General features: G+C 47.4%; 1 protein-coding gene across 2 annotated transcripts in view; it reads left to right on the top strand.

The window, feature by feature from the left end:
* COBL (cordon-bleu WH2 repeat protein) overlaps positions 1-18,700 on the top strand; it is a 279,617-nt gene that overhangs the window by 209,776 nt on the left and 51,141 nt on the right. The window lies entirely within an intron of this gene.

Consider the following 18,700-nt stretch of genomic DNA (forward strand, 5'->3'; position numbering starts at 1 on the left):
ACCTCCTCTTCAGGCTGGTCCTGAGGGCGCTCCGTGCACCACATCCAGACACCAGAATTTTCAAAGGAGGCAGAGAGACTATCTCTTCTAATGGTTGCATGGGGAACCTTTCCCAGACGCCTCCAACTGCAGTTTGGAGTTATGTCTCACTGAGCACCGTTGGGTAATACACTGCCCCAGTCTCTGCTGAGAACGGAGTCACCCAAGGTGATGGAAGCCCATCCCGACAGCTGGGGACAGGATCAACTTCCTCTGGAAGTGGAAGTCACTGGTCAACACCAGAGCTCTGTGAACTGGAAATGCAGGGAATGCATGCTGTGTAAACAGCCCACAGCTTCCCTTACACTCGGGTCGCAACCCTAGGTTTAGTTGCCGTCTGGAGCTCATCAGGCATGTTGTGAGCGGGTGCAGAGAGAGGACCGTGAGCCAGTGGGGAAGATAAAGTAGACAGAACGTAGCCTTTTCCAAGTCAGCTGAGGGGCCAGTGTGAGGTGCGTGTGCCCAAAGCTCGTGGACTTGCTCTCTGCCACCCCCCCGGGGGCAGAAGTGGGGCTCCTCTCTCCCCGGTCCTGCTCTCAGTGCCTCCTGGCGGCCGTGGCCGGGATGGCCTGTGGAGTCTGAGTTGGTGTATACTTATTGCACACATAGGAGGAAAATTCCTGAGCTGTGCCCCGTTTCAAAGCCTTATAGCACAAACGTCACCGTGAGTATAATTATGGTGACAGTGGAATAGGGCTTCCCGGGTCTGTCTTCTGAATTCCATGTGTTTCGTGCGAATAAGCTTTCCTACTAACCCGTCCACATCTAATCTTGCACTTAGGTGCCTCGGGTGCATGGCTTGTGCACATGGAATCTTTTTTTCCCCTGCAACTTTCTAATCAGCTTGCTTTCTGCTGACATTGGATTTCAGCGGAGCCTTCCTTGTGAATGACCATGATGCGGCCTATGTGACTAGTTGCATTGCGTTGTGTGTTCCCAAGACTTGCAGAGCTGGTCTCGACTGGGCCTTTACCAAGTCATCCCTCACCTATTCCAGTGAGAAGACCCTGGAGATTTAAAGATCAATGCGTACAGAGTTCAAATTACAGATCCTCAGTGGGCTTTATATTTTTACAATTAAACTATTCACTGACTATCCTTTTAGTAGACATTTTCCTATGATAGGTTTGAGTACATCAGTCTTCCCTTGGCTATACTTCGCTGGGGTGATTGGCAAAGGATTTTGAAGGCATGCAGGAAAAATGGGTCCCCGTCCCCTGATCCAAATGACCTGTCTAGTCATAGCACCTCCAGCAACACCACGGAGGTTTCTAGGTGGTTGGTTTTCAATCTGTGATTAAGTAGCCCATTCTAAAGAATTTTAAGGAAATTCTAAAATAGGGAAATAAAATGAGAGAAAATAGCTAGCCATTTTCAATTAGACATAGTAATTTGAGTTTGCTTCATATAAAATTCATAATAATCATCATAATCATAAATCGTATTTTAGGCAGAGTGACTCAGCAGAAGAACCGAGGATGTAGGAGTACGTTGGGCACAGCTCTGTGGCTTACTGGCAAATGGCTGTAATCAAATCCCCACACTCTGGGCCAGATGCTCCCTAAAGGCTCTGGCTCTGTGATCAGCCGTGAACTTGCCTGAGCGCAGAGCAGAAAGCAGGAAAAGATAGGCAAGAATTTTGCTAACACCCCTCAGTTGAGACCAGGCTTCTGTTTAAAGTTACCTAACAGCGTGCTCTAAAATCTGAACCCAAATTAAACACTTTGCCTGTCTCAAAACAAAGCAGTTAATCTTCAACCTTATGACACAAAGACAATTCTGGGAATCTTGTTTGTGGTGGAAGCACCCTTGAAGCCTGGCAGGTGTGTGGACTTCAGAGCGAGCCCAGGGAAGCACTCTTGCCCTGGTCTGGTGTTTGTTTGCCATTTTCCTTCCCTGAGCAGGAGAGCTGGCCACACAGCCACTCCCACTGCCATGGGAAAGGGCGAGCATCCAGGAAAACAGGAAGTGGGTAGTGAGCAAATAGAAGGAAACTGGTGACTGTGGGAGCAGAGCCTGTCCCTACTCAGAAGCGTGTTGGAAAAAAAATGGAACGGGATCTTTAGCCTGGTGTTATCGTACCTTGAAAACCATGAAATCCACCCAGCATGAACTAAAGACTGAATGCTACTTAGAAGCAAAGCAGTGAGAATCACGATAGGGCTACGGATAGCATTTTTAAAACTCCCCCGAACTTACTTCCCTTTGCTAACTACTTTTCAGTGCTTTATTTACAAGCTGCTATGTCCCTGACCCAAGAGAGAATTGAAGGAGTTAGTGACAAGTCAGTGCAACAGGTGTGGGCTGGACCCAGCTCACACCAGCTAGTGAGAACAGACCATTGAAATCTCGGGAATTTTGCAAGCCAATCGCTAAGCGGGACTGCTATTAAAAAGTCAATTATGTAAGCTAAGCTTACAAATAACACAAAAAATATAGCAAACATTGAAAATTCATCACTTCCTAATGATTTTACGACATGTTACTATTTCTGGGTTTTTGAGGTTATATACATATCTCGAATCACTATGATTCAATTGCATTGTGACAGTGAAAATACCATATAATAGTGTGCTATGGCGCATCCCCTTCCAATGCCACATGCAGCGACTGGCATCCATAGCTGGAAATCAGTCATAGAGGGTTAAGGGAGCTGAGGGTTATATGGAATTTACAACAAAGAGGGGTGCCTGGATAGCTCAGTCAGTCCCACTCTTGATTTCGGCTCAGGTCATGGTCTCAGGGTCGTGAGTTCAAGCCCCGCATCGGGCTCGGCGCTCCGCACCGAGTCTGCTTGTTCCTCTCCCTCAGCTCCTCCTCCCCACCCCACTCTCTCTCTCTCTCTCATAAATAAATAAAATCTTTAAGATAAATAAATAGATAACTTCCACGGTTTTTTAAAAAAGAATTTACAACAAAGAGTATCATATATTTTATTATCGCTTGTAAATTTTGTGCTATCCATGCTTTATATCAGTAGGACTTGGTATCCATCAATCTATTGATGGATTGATCTATCTATCCCTTTTATTTTTTCCTGAGAGCCGGTTCCTAACCATTTACCAATCTACCACTGCAGAGGAAGAGCAAATAGAAGTAGGAATGCTGACAGCAAATTTATCTTTGGTTTTCATAAGCTGTTTGCCAAGCCCCATGCTAGCACAAAGAATCTCAATGGGTGTCTGTGTCTCTTGAAGCTTTAACTTGTAGCATGAAGTCAGACTGGATAGAAAAACCTTTTTTTTAACATCAAAAGATATGAGGACTTCTTTCTGAATTCATGTAAATTTAAGTTCTTCACAGAAGTAAGGAAGGGACAGCTTGATTTTTCAGGATTATTATTAAATATCATTAGTCCAAGAGTGAATAGATTAGGAAGAAGCATTCCCCTGCTGACACTAGTCTTCTAGATTATTGTTTTAGGATTTGTCTGAGATAATGTGAATTCAGACACAGCCCTTCTTTATTTTAAGCCCTATCCCTGAGACCCTCACGGGCTTAAGCTACTTGCAAGGAATGGCCCTTTCTCAGAGGGGTCAGTCTCCCCCTGAGAAGCTTCCCGAAAGGGGTTTGCTTCTTCAGAACAGTAGATCTCAACACGCATGTGTGAGTGAGGTCTTTCTCCAGCTCAGCAAATCAATCCGTATTTTCTCAGTTAATGCCTGAGCCTTGCTCAGGAACAGCATTATCAGGGTCGGGATGGATTGGTCTGCCATGAAGGGCATCATGAAATGATATTATCTGTTTTCCTCTGGAGCTCTGCAAGTAACTTGGACTTTTTGCCAAATGGTAACAAATGGCTTTTGCCTACCGGCTGGCCAGCAACTCTCCCTGCAATGTCTTTAAGGTTGTAGCTAAATCCGAATGATTGTATTTGACAGCCTAAAAGACAACAGTGAGTTCAGTGCTGATTATGATCTGGTTCTTCCAAGGGACAGAACTGTGTATGTTGGATCAGTAGACCTTTTTAACAACTGACATCCACAAAGACTAGGAGGAAACAGAAGAAATAACAATCATATAATGCGGCCGATACATCACGGTCTACGGCGTTAAATCTCCAGGGGCTGGAAGGTGAATGATGATGGTGATATTTATTTTGCCAGAGTTTGTCTTCATATGTTGCCATTTATTTTCCCCCCACAGTTTATTGCTGTGCATCATTCCCTACTCATGCCAAGCGCTTCTGACGGATGTCCCTTCCTGGAGCTCCGTACCTCTGACTTTCCCCGTGCCTCTGCTATCCTGACTCCCATTCTCCTGTTCTCCTACCTGTCGGCATAAAAGGGCTCATTTGTACCCCTGCAGTCTACTTTCTCTAGAATTTACGTATAAATGCATAAACAACAGAGATTTGTGTGACCGACGTTCACGTTTCCTCACAGGAGGTAAAGCCTTGTCTGTGCAGATTCTAGGTTGATCACCTTGACCTATCCGAAATTACCCTTTCATTGGTTCTTGGGTATGTTTCTGTTAAGGACCTTGCTTTATTCTGATTCATTATTAATTTGTGTTTTTCTTATTTGATATACTCAGTTACAGAATATATTTTCCATTTAAAGTAGATTGTGTCCACAAAGTGACCATGTAGTCAATTTAGATACACCTGAAATATTCTGTCTACCTGGTAAAACTTAAGTGCCTGAAATACGTGAACTATATAAACTATATAACTATATAATCTGTAGGAACTCACAACTCATACACACACACACACACATACACACATTCACACACATGTATATACATACATACACACACACATACATACATTCAGGGATACATAGGACCCAACCTTTTTTAAGTGTTTCTCAGATTTTCCTATTACTGTGTTCTCTGCCATGTAGATGGTTTACAAAAAGAAAACAGAGGAAGGGGGATGTGTCTTGCTTCATCTGTTAATTATGCATTCAGTCATTCACCCATTCATTCACCAAACATTGAGAACTCGCTTGATGCCAGGCTTTGTGCCAACAATGGGGGCTATACAGTGAAGAGCACATGTCCTCTGCCCTTGGATTTCACTCACCTGTGGCCCCCCACACACAAGCAAAGAAGTAATGATGATTCCATTGGATAAACGCTAGTCTGGTGGTTTGTCCAAGTGGTAAAGACACTCGAGGGTATGATGACCATATCCACATGGGCATGCTGCCTTCTCTTTCTGGAGTGCAAGGTCCCTTTCTCATCTTGAGAAAACCCATCCAGTTATTGAGAATGAGTCACCTTGGCAGTCCTAAGACAGAAGGAGCAGGTGGAAATAATCATGTTAAGATTCAGGGTTTATGAAGAACAACTTGCTTGCTTTGATTAACTTTGATCATTGTGCAGAGATGCACTTGAACCAGAGAGGCTTATCATGTTTCTCTCCAAAAGATGTTTTAAATGTTATTTCTCAAAGTAAGAAAAAAAGAATCAGTGAGTGTTTTTTACTTGTATGACTGTTGTCTGGTTGGTCACAATAAAACTATTAGTGATGATTAAGATAGGAATTATCAGAGCTGACATTGGTATTAATAATTAAGAAATACAAGCTAGAGCTTACAGAAATATATAGCTAGAGCTATATAGAACCAATCTAGTGCCATGTGTTGGTGGAAAAAAGCCCAGAAAGTTACAGATATTACTCACAAGGAAAGAGAGGACAAGTTGGTGTCTTTTTGTTTTGTTTTTTGTGTGTGTTTTCTTTTTTTTGCATTGAAATAAAGAACTTTTGTCTGATAAGTAGCAATCACTTGACCTCAAATTATTAAGTGGGGAAAGTCTAAACAAGAAAAGGTAATGTTTACCTAAATGTTGGGGAAAGCATCAAGATTTATGACCCAGACATTAAGATTGTAGAAGATTGTATATAATTAGAGCAATGAGCATTTGTGTGAGAAGTAGCTATTATGCTGAAGAAAAAGAGCAGTCGAAAAATCTTAAGGCAAAAAGGAGACCAGGGAAAGGTAATGTTACTCATAGAATTATTGATTATGAAAACATAAAATATAAAGAAACATATGTCAAACTTTACTGAAAACAAGAGGACATAGATGTGTGCGTGTGGACACGGAGAACAAACTCAATAAAGCTACACCAATTCACATGATGAATAGAATCAGCCACAAAGTTAGCCAAAGACATGGATTTTTGGTTTTATCTCAGGGCTCTCTTGCACCATGATGGCCTGATACACAGCTGGGGAAAATTCAGGGCAATTCGATGGCCAGGATTCCGAGATCTACATATGTCATGACACCGGACTAACCAGCGTTAGAATCTTCTAGGTATCAGATTAACTCAGTGAAACATTTTTCCTCCAGGCATTTGCATTTCAGAGAGGTTTTCCTTTCTGGTTCACCTCAGAACCCATCCCTCCTGGGGGTTATTCATTCTCCATAGAAGTCAGCAGGAGATCTGTGTCTTTGGTCCATAATGTGACACATGCTATCAAGAGTCACAGTAAAAGAAAATAAATTTGTGGCCGTTCACGTTTCTAAGCAGAGACACAGATCAAGCAGACCTGGTGGCTGACCCATAGGCCTGCTGGTTGACAGAGGAGCCCCTCAGGAATAGAGTTCTGTAGCAAGTGCCAAGGTGAAAGAAAAATTAACTCTATGCTGTTTTTCTTTTCTTTTTTTTTTTTAAAGATTTTATTTATTTGACAGAGAGAGACACAGCGAGAGAGGGAACACAAGCAGGGGAAGCGGGAGAGAGAGAAGCAGGCTTCCCGCGGAGCAGGGAGCCTGATGCGAGGCTGGATCCCAGGACCCTGGGATCATGACCTGAGCCGAAGGCAGACGCTTAACGACTGAGCCACCCAGGCACTCTGGTCTTTTTTTTTTTTTTTTTCAAAGATTGTATTTATTTATTCAACAGAGAGAGACACAGCGAGAGAGGGAACACAAGCAGGGGGAGCGGGAGAGGGAGAAACGGGCTTCCCACTGAGCAGGGAGCCCGATGCGGGACTCGATCCCAGGACCCCGGGATCATGACCTGAGCCGAAGGCAGACGCTTAATGACTGAGCCACCCAGGCGCCCCGACTCTATGCTGTTTTTCAAGTACAAACCTACAACTACAAAAATTCACTCTATGCTGTTTTTCAACTGCAAATGGCATAAATTCTTCTGTTTTCATCAGAGACAATATCAGCAATGGATAGTAGAATGTGCTGTAATTTCATGCAATCCTATTTATGAAGATTCTAAAATTATTTAGTTGTAAATAAATGTTCCTGGCTCTGCAGATGAAACAGTTTGGGAAAATCTTAACACAGTTTACTCACTGGCATTTTATTTTAGCTCCCATTACAATCACTCACACGTTGCCCCTGCGTGGTGATGCTTATGGACTGCCCACCATCATGGTTTTCCTGTTGATTTGGGTCCTTAACTTGGTACTGTGTATTCGCAACTTCCATATCTGAGGGAATCTGATTCAAAACGTGTCCACGTGTGGACTAACGTTCTCTGTCACAAAATGCACTTCTCTATAATAGAAACAAGGCTACAGATTAGAGGAGGTGAGGGCCCTGCACTCAGGTATGGAAGGTGTCTTGAGTCAGCCAATTCTACATCGTCCAGGAGTTAATCCACTCACAGAGCACTTCTGTCCCCTCTGAGTAGTGTGTGCGTGCGTGCACATGCATGTGTTTTAACTACTTCCATCATTTATATCCAAGGAATGTGGAGCAGGAGAAAAACTCAAAATTGTTTTGGCCCTTATTAGTCACCATGGTAAAACAACAACAAGCAAACTTCAAACGCTTCAGTGAAAATGAAGGTCCCAGTCATAAAAGAAATGAGTCTTGGGGATATCTGTGGCTTATTTGTGGTTTATTCTGTAGTTCCCATGCTTCATTTGTTACAAATACAAACACAGAATTGGTAACCCTGCCACCCAAAACTCTTCACTGGAAACTGCGAGATTAAATTTATCATCACTTTCTGTGTTTATTTTGCCCTTCAAGACTTTTCTACAACCTTTCTCTTTCTTTCTTAAGAAAATAATAAATTTTTATTACTAAGGGTGAAGCTGTGTAAATGTCAGGAGGTTGTATCTTCCCATCTCCTTCAGTAAAGAAAAAAAATGACAAGAGATGAAAGGTTCTGAGGTTATTTAGACTGGCTACCTTGTTTCCAGGGCAATAAATGTGCTGTCCAGTCCTTAGGGAGTTAAAGTGAGGGGGGGGGAGATAGACAAATGTGTAATCTAAATCAGAACACAGTGGCCAGCGTGCATCACCCTTATTTCTTTGGCTTGTGAAGAACTAGCATTGATGAGAAAACATACCTTCCCATGTTTTGACTGAATTAGAACCGGTAAGTGGGGAACATAAAGACTTCTGGAATAGCACAAATTCTAAATTAAAAGGAGAAAATGGACAGCAGGTGGCCACATCTGGCCTACAGACATGCCCTATTGTCCGAGTGGAATTGCCAATATTAAGTTAGATTTGCCCCAAAATTTTGTTGCCCCTGGAATGCATAAAGAGCCTCCCTTCTGTGCTGTCTCCCCTTCTTTCAAGGCTGGGAGATCACCCCGCCCTGCACACCCCACCCTCCACACAGCCCCACCACCCTGGGGATCCTTTGATTTATCATTAGTCTCGGGCTGATGTTTTACCAAAAGGGAACGGAAGGGAATGTGCTTGTGTCTTGAATCAGGCTCCAGCCTCTATGTGGACCAAAGCGGAGACTGAAGCCCAAACCTGTGGAGCATCCGTTTCAAGGAAAATGACAGAGACGTCGTTCTTGGTGGGAGTAAAGAGCATTTGTAGCTCTAGCCTGTTTCTCTCATTGACATTGCTGCCTAATCTCTGCAGTGTTGGATTTGCAACCTCGGTCTCAGTCAGGTTTCTCTGCCCCGTCTTCTCTCATGCAGGCAAGCCCCAGGCCGGCCCCCACAGGTACAGTGTTGACAGAACCAGCAGGGAAAGGTGCTGGAAGGCAGCGCTTGCCTCGGGGGCGTGTGCCAGCCCCTTTTCTGTCCCTCTCATTGCTGCTGTCACATGAATAAGGGCAGAGTGGTACCCTGCTGGGGACCAGGGTGTGCTAGGGGCCGGGGCTCCCGAGGCAGTGACAGATAGGTTATGTGTGAAGACTGAGTTCATTAAGTTCGGTGAATATAAAAGAATATAAATGGTTTTAGATTGAGATCTTTAGTCTCTAGTAGTGAAATGGTTAAGTCTCCATTGAATACGGCAAGTTGAAGCAAGGAAGCAAATTGATGAGATTTTGTAGTTTCTATGTTTTATTTTTTAACAGTTTCACTGACATGTAATTGGGGTGCACACACACACACAAACTTGTATACACCTGTGAAACCATTGACACGGTCAAGATAGTAAACATCCAGCACCCTTCCCGCTTCCCAGTGCCCCTCTGTAGCTGCATTTAATCTGTACGTATGTGTGTGTAGACACACAAATGAAACATCATACACTTAACTACACAGATAACCTGATGGCAGTTCTGTAACTTTAATGGGAAAAGAAGCTAACAAATTACAATTTTTAATAGCCAAAATTCTAAGTCAATTGAGAAGCAAAGCTCTACTATAATTAATTAGGTAATTGTTAAAATGTAGAACATCAAGGGTTCGAACTGATGACGTCCGTGATAGAGTTAGTTATGTATTGATCTGACGGGAGGGAGACTAGTCACAGCATTTTTAGTCAAAGCAGTAGTTTGAATGCATTATCTGGGAAATGTCAATACACACACTCTTGTGCACACACGAGCCACTGAACTATTTCTCCTCTATCCAGATTTTCAGGAGGAAACAAAAAGCTTGTTCTCTGCTGTGTAATTTTCTCCTGCTAAAGAGGCATGAGTCTGTGAATGAAGCCACACATCGGGTGAATTCAGCCCCGAGGAGCCCAGCTGCCCATCTCAGGCGAGGTTCTGGCTGCATTCACGGGCCAGCCACCTGCTGACCCCAGCCCTCCCCCCTAGGTTAGCAGGCAGCCAAAGGGGGGCTTATTGGCCAGATGGAGTTTCCAGGGCCACAGGTGTCTGTCCCTGCGTATTTCAACCACCAGGGGGAGCCCTGATTATCCTCTGGTTGGACAGTGGTAGGGAAAAATGGAAACAAAGTTACAAAAAGCAATCATCAGGGCTTTAAGTTTATGCCAATCTTATGTTGCAGAGTGGGCTTCAGGGACTGTGCTCATAGCGCTGAGCCCCCTCTGTTTCGAAAGAAGGGAAGGTGAGGCCAGAAAAGTGTGGTGACTTGCCCAGGATCCCACAGCTGAGGAGAGCCTGGGCTCCGATTCGCAGATCCTCACTCACTGTTGCTGGTGTGGGGACGGGATCCAAACAGGAGCGTAGTGGATATGGCTGGTGTCTGTGTGTTAGGAATTATCTCTACCTGTATCTCAGTCTGTCGCTCTGTGTCTGTCTGCCCATCTGTCCATCCATCCATCCTCCAGGCACCTGCCCATCAGATACCTGTGCACAGGAAGTCAGAACGGCATGCAGGCTCCGCCCCACGTGCACTCTGCAAGGACTGTGAGCTTGGCCACTTAGCCCTCCCAGAAATCATTGCCAGGCCTTCTTTGGGGCCTGACTTAAGAATTAAGGAGAATATGGTCCCTTCATGGTTAAGATGGGCACTCACCTAGGGACCGGGCAGAAATCCTGTACCGCTCGAGTGATCTCCAGCTCCATCCCTCATCTGTCCTTAGCACTTTCACCTGTGCCCCCTGGCTGTTGGCCGGCCAGAAAACAGCTGCTGCAGGGGAAGGACCCTCTGCCAGGACTGGCGGCAGGGGTCCTGGCAGGGTCGGCCTCGGAGGGGACTCAGTGTTCGCTGTTCCCTCCCCAGAGAGGAGAAAACTACGCCCTGCCTGTCTGTCCCTTAATCCTGTCGAGGGCAGTGCTGTTGCTAACATTCTCACTTTAAAAAGGAGAAACTGAGGCACAGAGGTGACAAGAAATTTGACGGAGGCCAGAAGCAAGAACAGGTTAACATCAGGCAGGACTTGGCACCCCGCAGCCTGGTCTGTGTCTCCAGAGAACAGACAGAGGAGCTGCTTTTTGCACTGGTGTGGTGGTCTCTCTGGCTAGAAGCTCACCCCAAAGTCCAAGAGCTAAGAGCAGACGCGTTTGTGAAAACAGCCGAGAGCAAGGATCGGGCTGCAAAAAAACACCGCAAATGGGGGGACCCAGCACAGAAGGAGGTTGGAGGATCCCAAAGACCATCCAGACAGTGACCTCGTGTCAGCGCCTCTCAGGCTCACAGATTGTACTAGAATGCCCGCTGCTTTAACATTTTCTTACAGCAGCTCGGGCCGCCGCCCCGACCCCACAGCCTGGACCCCTTGAACAGTAGACATTCACGCCTCACCCTGCTGGAGGCTGGGAGGCCAAGGTCAAGGTGCAGGCAGGGTTGGTTTTCCAAGGCCCCTCCCTCTTGGCTTGCTGTGTCCTCCCTGTGTCTGCATGCATTCTTTCCTGTGCACACACCCTGGTGTCTCCCTTCTCAGGGGACACCAGTCAGATTGGGTCAAGACCCACCCTAAGGGCCTCATTTTAACTGAATCGCTTCTTCAAAGACCTCATCCACATGCAGTCACATTCTGAGGTACTGGGGGTTAGGACTTGGACATAGGAATTTGGAGGGAATACCACTCAGCCCAGGAAGCCTTGCTTACCCTGGCAGTTTGCTGGGGGTAGGACACAGGCTGAGGGTTCTGAGCTGTACCCACAATAGGAGCACAGGGTAGTGCCCAGGCTTGACCTTGCTGCCTCTCTGTCCAGCTGTGCCCATTTTGCCCAAAGCAGGCCATGTCCCATGCCGTCCCGATGCCACCGGTGGGCCACCGTTGCATGCGTGTCCTGTCTCTGCCCCAACTTTGAATTCCATCGCTGCCATGCAGCTCACTCACACCCCTGTCCTTGCTTCCGAATAGCACCTTCGAAGGCGGGCCAGGAGACATTCCCACCACACAGCGGGGGCTCCAGTTTTCTCCACAGTCCCCAAATAAGGTGTCCCTGACCTTCTCCTCCTCCCCTGTCCCCACACACCTGTCAGCTTTCACCTGGATCTTGTAGACATTTGTGAGTGTGCATACACGTGCATGCACAAACACACACACACACACAAACAAATCAAACCTGTCTAGTCTCTTCGCCGTGTCAGAAATACCGGGGCTTTGGAGAGAATTCCTAATAAGCACAACACATCCTCTCGCTTTCCCTCCATCTTCTGTGTGCGTGTTATTTCTGTGAAGATGTTTTAAGTGTAACCACTTCTAAATGTTGCTCCAGAAGTTCGTGTTATTCACGCAGGTCTAATGTAATGAATTCTATCTATGGTCAAAGTTCTCACCAGTTTCTCCCCACTGGGAGGGCTTCCGAGGAAACGGGGCCCACGAGTTAACTGAGGAGGCTGGGTGGCCGATGGGCCAAGGACTCGGCTTTGCTCAACCCACGCAGGGCTTCCTCAGTCAGCTGCATAAGCTGCTGAGTCAGTGTGTAGGCTTTTTCTTTTTTTTACTTGCAATGAAAAACAGCATTTAGAGGTGCCTGGGTGGCTCAGTCGGTTGAGCCACAAGGAAATATATAAGTTGCTCTTAACCCAAACGTGGGCATGAATGAGAGTTCTGAACCAATCACCGTGACCCTGGGAGTGCCATGCACCCATGGGCTGCAGCTAGAATGCACAGACCAATCACCAGCAAGGAGGACAGGATTCCCACGTTTGGTCGGGGTCCATCTCCCAGGCGACCTCAGCTGAGGAAGTCCGACCACATATGCTCAAGCCTAGCACAGGGGTTAGGAGGGCAGACTAGAGCCGGTGGTTGGGCATCTCATCTACCTCTCTGTGCCTGAGTTTTATCTTGAAAGCAAAGGTGGTTTTGAGAAATACACCTGTGGGTACCTGTAAGCATTTAGAACAATGGCTAGCTCTCAACAAATCTTAACTATTATGAAAGTGGGCAACATTTAAAATGCAGGAGATCGTGCCTTAAAATCTTGATTTCGGCTCTTTCAAAAAAATATTAGATACGGCAACATCAGTTTTCCTCATGAAAGAAAGTGCGGGATGCAGTAGCTGCTCAATTTAGACAGACACTGACTCCTCTCTGTGCCCCATCCCCATGCCTGGCCTCACTTCCATCCCTCACAGATGGTCCCTGACCCCACAGGCATGTCAGTTTGGATCCCTGCTCTAGTGAAATTGAAGCAATAAAGTAATTCAAGCCCTCATTTTAAAAAACCAGAAAAATGTAGGGGCGCCTAGGTGGCTCAGTGGGTTAAGCATCTGCCCTTGGCTCAGGTCATGATCCCAGGGTCGTGGGATTGAGCCCTGCGTCGGGCTCCCTGTTCAGCGCGGAGTCTGCTTCTCTCTCAGCCTCTCCCCCTGCTTGTGCTCTCTCCTTTTCTCTCTCTCTCTCTCAAATAAGTAAATAAAATCTTAAAAAAGAAACAAAACAGAAAAATGTGAATATTGTATTGTCACATAAGCCCTAAGCAAAATGTTGAGTTTTCTCCTTCATATGCTCACACAAATGATGCAATCTGTTTCTGTCTCCCTCCTTTATCTTAGGATGTTAGTTGACTATACATATTGCCTTTGAAGAGACTTCTTAAAATGTGCCTTTTTACAGCTCGTGGAAAGGAAGCGTCCCCCACTCATAAGGTAACCCCCCCCCCCACTTCCAGGACCCTCTGCAGGAGGCCATGCCCTCGCCCTGCCTTCAGAGGGCCGCCAGGCCATCTGCAGCCTGGGCAAGCATGGGTGAGTGTGAACACCACTGGGTGTGCAGTGCTCCCCAGGAGGTCAGCCTGTCCCTCCCTCCAGGACAGCCGAGCCGGATGCTACAGGCCCACACATGCCACCCTCCCCGCACCCAAGACGGAGTCCCTGGTGCCAGCCAGGCTCCGAGCTGCCTCCCAGGACACGTTGAGCCGTGCCCATGGCTGACAAGGAAAAGATCATGTTCAGCAGCAAATGCCCGTTTCCATGTGATGGTGAAACAAAAGCAAACAGGCCACGGTGCCCTCTGGGATGGTCCGAGCCGGTGTGGCCGGCTCTTAAAGGTCTCCTTCAGTTGAGACCCTTGAAGTGGCTGCAAACCCCCAGTGTTGATGGGAAACCTCCTCCAAGTCTCAGCAGGCAGCCTGAGCACCCGCACAACAGGCTTCTTGACTAAGCCATTGCCCTGCGGTAACACGGCGACTCAGGACGGCAGCCCGGAGCGATGGAGGACGGAGGCAGCACTCGGAGTGGCAGCTGCACCTCCGGGCAAGTGTCCTTGGGTTTATCTGCCCGCCACCTCTGTCAGGACCGCAGGCAAGCGAGCAGAAAGATGAACCGGGTTGTGTCGCTGCAAACGTCCGCGCTGGGTCTGCTATTCCAGCAGGTCGCTCCGTCCGAGAAGCACGCTGCAGAATTTCATGGACTTAAGTGCATTAGCCTATTGCAAAACGAACTTTTACTTTTCGGAACAATTTCAAAGCGTGAGAAAGGTAATGAGCCCTTTTAATGAGGACCGCAATCACCAGGTAGAGGTGGAGGTGAAGATAAAAACACCAGGAGACCTGGGCTCAGCATTCTTCTCCAGCCCCTGGATATGACCTGTTTGATTCTGGAGGTGATTCTGTCCTCAGGAAACCAGTGAGCAAATGAGGAAGGCAGTGGGCCCAAGGATGTGTCCTATCGTGGGGCCAGGAACGCAGATCACGCCGGAATGCCAGGAGTCACTGTACCTTCATGCCTTCGGGAAGTCAACAAACCCGAGCTGCAGGGGGATGTACACACTGTCTTGTCCTGCCCCCATAAGAATTCAGGACCCTAATAATTCTGTCTGGTTCTGCGTATTGTGAAGTGGAAGCATGTTTAGAGACAATTTGTACAAAGTTGTATGAAGGCATCGTTCTACACCCCAGGATATTCCGGAAAGGGAAGAGGGGAAGGAGCCCCCAAGCAAAGGACAGGCTGTTTTCCCCACCAGACTTTGTCACTCAGGGCATGACCGAGTCAGGATCCCGGCTTCATCAGACGGATGACGGGGAAGAAAATATGTGGAGAAAAATCACATCTCACCAGGTTTAATGGTTAGAGTTGTCTCTGCAGAGTTTTACCTACAGGACGACCTTGTACCCAAATATATGATTGGGTCAACTTTATTAAAGGGAATCCAGCTTAAGGCAGTCCGGAGTGGAGGACGGACGGGCCCCTGTTCTTCCTGGCCTGCATGGTGAGCCAGGCTCTGGGTGCCTGTGAGGACAGAGTACTAGCTCGCAGATTCAGCTGTCCTGCAAAATACCTTTTAAGAAAATATACCTTTTCTAAAGGATGCACAGTACACTTCTAAGCTGTCTGTTTTTTTAAGAGTTACCCTCAAATAAGCCTCATGAGAAAATTCATCTTATTTTTTATACCCACTGCTTTGACTAAGATAATCCTCAGCTCTACTGCCCTCTGGACTCACCCGCCCCAGAATAAAATGACTGAAGATACTTGTAAAATTCAAGACACTGGGCGCCTGGGTGGCTCAGTTGGTTAAGTGACTGCCTTCAGCTCAGGTCATGATCCCACGGTCCTGGGATCGAGCCCCGCATCGGGCTCCCTGCTCTGCGGGGAGCCTGCTTCTCCCTCTCCCACTCCCCCTGCTTGTGTTCCCTCTCTCGCTGTGTCTCTCTCTGTCAAATAAATAAATAAAATCTTAAAAAAAAAAAAAATTCAAGACACTGCAGTGTTAAGGACCAGCCATTTCTAAGGCTGGTCATAAGAAGGTCACATGTGGAAAGGGACAGCACTGGGCTGTCGGGACACCTCACACAGCGTGACCAGTGAGCTGGTGACCTTTCTCAAGCCACTTTATCCCCTTGGCCCAACATTCAGATACAGATTTGGACCAGAGCATCTGCACTCTTCCTCATTCTCTGCAGACCGTGGACTTTGAAGTCAGGGCCAAGAGAAGGTCCACGTGTGCTCAGCCTCCCGAGGGAGCGCCTTGGGACAGCTAATCTTCAGTGCAAATCTGTGCTGTTTGTACTGTACCGGGGCCTAAAAACCAGTATCTGCTGGAGAGAGAGAGAGAGAGAAGCAAAACAGTAAAAATCACTGCTCATGAATAATCCATCCATCTCTGCCCAATACTCAGTGCAGCAAAAACGATGAAGCACTAAGATCCCTTAGTGCTCATAAAACATCTCATTTAAGAAATGTGTTCGTGGTGGACCTGTGAATATGGGGGTAAGAAGTCGTATGACCATGTGGTTTTTAATTATTAAAATGTGGCAGTCCAGAGAAGAGTGAGTAACAGAAACATGCAGAGGAGTTATGGCAAAAGTACTTATATTTATTTAGGGTCCAAGGTCTTGTCTGTTGCTAGAAAAGAGTTCAGTGAGATTTCAGGGGAATGGGAAAATCAGGACTTGTGTTTGGAGTTGGAGAAGCTGGGGGCAACGTTGTCTCTCCACGAACGAGTTCCCTGCAGGGGGGAACCTTGGCTTTGACCTTCACTCGGGAGATCTGACCCATGAGGACGCGGGACTGCCAGCCAGAGTGGGTGCGGCTGGGCTCAGTGGCCTCAGGGACAGAGCTCAGGGGTCAGCTGGGTGGCACGGTGCTCAGAGTGCCCTGCTGTGCTTGAGGTGAGATGCGCTGTTGGCGGCATCCAGCCGAGTTGAGGCAGGTGTCCATCAGGAAGGCGATGCCCATGGAGCCTCTGTGGGATACACACTGGGATGAAGCATCTCCATTGCATCCAACAAGGGCAGGGAGGACCCAGGGCACTCTCTCTTAGGGGATGGGGGAGTTGTTGAGATCAAAAGTGCGAATAAAGGGCCAGGAGAACCAGAGGGAAGAGAACCCATCTGAACCTCCAGAGGGGACATGGGGGACAGGCCACCGGGGGATCTCCCCAGAACTAGAAGAAATGGCAGGTCAATGACAGTCCTCTTGGGCTGTCTGCATGGATGGATCTGGTGCTGAGGACAGAGCCAAAGCACATGGAGCAGATAGTCAAGAGGGGTGCAAAGGAGCTCCCACCTATTCACCAATGCCCCCTTTCCTCTCTGGAACTTTCTCACACATCAGCATTAATGACGGTCCCTCATCATGCCGTGTGGGGTGATCCACTGAGTACAGTGAGTGCTGGGGGCAGGGGTGCAGCCTGGATGAGAGGGTGGGCCTGGGGGCTCCATGCAGGCCGGGCCTGGGGCAGCAACTGCCCCACAGGGGAGGCGAGGCAGAGCCCCTGCAGAAGGACAGAGACATAACTCAGGGCAAGTAGATGCAGGCTCTTGGCTGCTGACCTTCTTGGCCCGCACGAATGGGCGTCCACAAAGCTTCACGGCCAGGGGTGTTCGCCACGTATTTTTGCCTCCACCTGTCACCTGGCTGGGCCAGCGTTCTGCCCTCCACTAGGGAGCTGAGACGCCAAGGTGAGCTGTCTCCACGGTCAGAGGGCTCACAGTAGAGAGAGCTTCTCAGCGGAGGCCCGGCCAGCCGGGGACCCTCCGCCTGACACCAGGGCACCTGTGACATCTGGCTGGCCCCGTGGCAGGGACCTCCTCGTGCGTTGGCCTCCCTCGCTCCTGGGCCTGGGGCTTGAATGCGTGCCCTTCCTTAGGGAAGTTCTTCAGAGTCTTCAGACAGCAGTTTCTGAAACCGCATGCGATCGAGGTGGTTCTTGGATTTGCCAGTTTGGGGAGACACCATGATCACATCTGCCCGTAGACTGATAGGTCAGAATAACCACAGACTCGTGGTAATGGCTATACGTATGGAGCCTTTGGTATGTTCCAGGCGCTGCCCTCACCTTCTGCCTACACCTTGGCATCTAGTCCCCCACGATGTGTTCTTGAAGGAGGGATTGTGATTCTTCTCATCTGCAGATGAGAGAGTCAGACTGCAGCGACTAATTTGCTCGAGGCCACCTCTGAATCTCTACCATAGTTGCTCGCACGGATACAAAAGATGCAGGAGGGGAAGAGTGTGTTCCATCGGTTGAGTATAAATTAAGTACTTAAACATGAATAGGGTGATAGATCTGCTTTCCTTCAGATATTTAGGAAGTTTTCTTATATGGGGCACTTGGGTGGCTCAGTCGGTTAAGCGTCCCACTCTTGATTCCTGCTTAGGTCATGATCTCATGGTCATGAGGTCAAGCCCTGCTTAGGGGCTCCATGCTCAGCACGGAGTCTGCTTGGGATTCTCACACTCCCTCCTCTGCCCCTCCCCCCACTCACACTCTCTAAATGAATAAATATATATAATTTTTTTTAAGATTTTATTTATTTATTTGAGACAGAGAGAATGAGAGAGAGCATGAGAGGGAGGAGGGTCAGAGGGAGAAGCAGACTCCCTGCCGAGCAGGGAGCCCGATGCGGGACTCGATCCCGGGACTCCAGGATCATGACCTGAGCCGAAGGCAGTCACCCAACCAACTGAGCCATCCAGGCGCCCCAATATATATAATTTTTTTAAAAAGAAATTTGTCATATATATCTATCATAGAAACATCTTTAAAAATAAAGACAAGAAGGAAAAGCAGCCAAACGTAAAGTCATCTTGGGGATGAGTGGTTATTTTTTTCCAATTGTTTGAGTTTCCCTTTCTATATACCACAGGAAAAAAAAACAACAACAACAACTTTATTTTAAAACTCGAAAGAATCCTAATAGAAAAAGTCTGGTCAGGCGCAGTTGTAGGGAGAAT

The sequence above is a fragment of the Mirounga angustirostris genome, unplaced genomic scaffold (assembly GCF_029215605.1).
Source record: "Mirounga angustirostris isolate CCGP_5_RB_7025 unplaced genomic scaffold, mMirAng1.0.hap1 SCAF_12, whole genome shotgun sequence".
Lineage (NCBI taxonomy): Eukaryota > Metazoa > Chordata > Mammalia > Carnivora > Phocidae > Mirounga > Mirounga angustirostris.